Here is a 1,898-nt window from a genome sequence, read left to right on the forward strand (position 1 = left end):
GTTCCAGACTGAATTATTATGATTTTCACAATTCAACACATTTTCAGAGCAACTATATTTCGGATTGCACGCTTTCTAATAAACGGTACATATCTTTGTGTAGTATATTGAGTATCATCTAGTATTATATATGCATTACACTGAGAATTAATTCCAGCTTATAATTCCTAACAAATAAATTATGAATTTGTATTTTTAATAAATTTTTCTATCATTTTATTTCATGTTTCTGTCTTGCGATACCATGCTTTAAAAATATTTACAAGTAATAAAATTACTTAAACACAGATTTATAAGTAATAAACTTCTATTTAAATTATATATTATATATATTTTACAAATTTAATTTTGCTAATAGTTATTAACATAGATTGGTCTATAATTACTAATATTATTGAATTGATAATATTATCTCAATCACTACATCAATAACTTTCGGAGAATCAAATAAACACTCCACCAAATTCTCGATTAAATCAAGATAAACTAAATATGTGTAACATTCGCAAATGTTTGATTACTGTGGTCGATCGACTACACATTGACAGTACTCTTATCTTTAATTAAAATGAACCAAGAGAAAAGTTCTTCTAATGAGAAAAGTTACTTATAAAAAATTAATTATAAAATTAAAAAACAATTATTAATAATTTATATTATTAATAAAACAAACATCTGAAATTGATTCTTTTCATTAATTAATCTTTTTATTTCCACTTTTATTATTGTTATTTACTACGAATTATTTTATCATTTTAAAAAATGTTAAAAAATCTTATCTTTTAATGTAAACTGCTTCAAATATGTTAATGATTAAATGTAAATGTTGGCTAAATTTCAATATAAACTTTATAATAAATTAGACATTTTCAGTTTTTGATTTTATTCAAATTTTTGTGCAATAAAAAGAAACAATCCATAAAGGCTTTCCATTATTTGTGTCAATTCTCTTTTCTTTGCATATTATTTTATTTTCATTTATCTATGCAACTTATTACTTTTCGTATAATATATTTTATAATTTAAAATGTAAGATAATATGTATTATATAATGAAGCTTATACATTCAATTTTATCAACAACAAATTACTCAAAAATATTCGAAACGTGTATAATAATGCAAAATTCACGATTTTTATATCAGATATATGATATACTGTAACCAGTATGTTCATAAATAATAATTAATTATGCGGCAGGCAATTATTAATTATTCGTTTACAATTATGGGAGCTTATTAAGCGATAAATAACGCGAGCACAAACAAACTGCGACCAAAAAAATCACATTAATAAGTTTATTAATTTGTATCTCTTTAATCACGAGAAATAGTATTGTGATTACTGACACATGTGTTATGGGCTTTATGATATCATAAAAAAACGATTGTTATCGTCATTATCATTAAGGGAATGATAATTAATTCAATGTTCAAAGTCCCCTTTATATGCGTGGCATATCCGTTATCTCTCTCACTTAAAGTTGAAAAAGAAATACACTCACTGATATTATGTTTCGCCATACTTGATATCTCAAACTTCGTCCTCGTTTCAATGTTTTTTCATTGCACCCTCACTTCAAGGTAACATTCGCTAAAATCGAGCGCGAATCTAATTATAGTATATTTCATCATAAAATGACTTTGCTTAAAATGATTAATTTTATTTTATTTTATATTGAGAGTTTTATAATGAAAATATATTACAACTTGCATCCTAATTCTACAAATACATAATTTAATTATTATAATAATAAATTCTACAATGTATATAGCACATTTTATTAATGTCAATTGTTTTTAATATTTTTATTTAGTGAAAATTTTAATTAAATGTACAATTGAAAAGTTTTATTAAATTTAAAACTTATTTAATTTAATATATATGAATTAATATAAA

The sequence above is a fragment of the Atta colombica genome, unplaced genomic scaffold, assembly GCF_001594045.1.
Source record: "Atta colombica isolate Treedump-2 unplaced genomic scaffold, Acol1.0 scaffold112, whole genome shotgun sequence".
In the NCBI taxonomy this organism is placed as follows: Eukaryota; Metazoa; Arthropoda; class Insecta; order Hymenoptera; family Formicidae; genus Atta; species Atta colombica.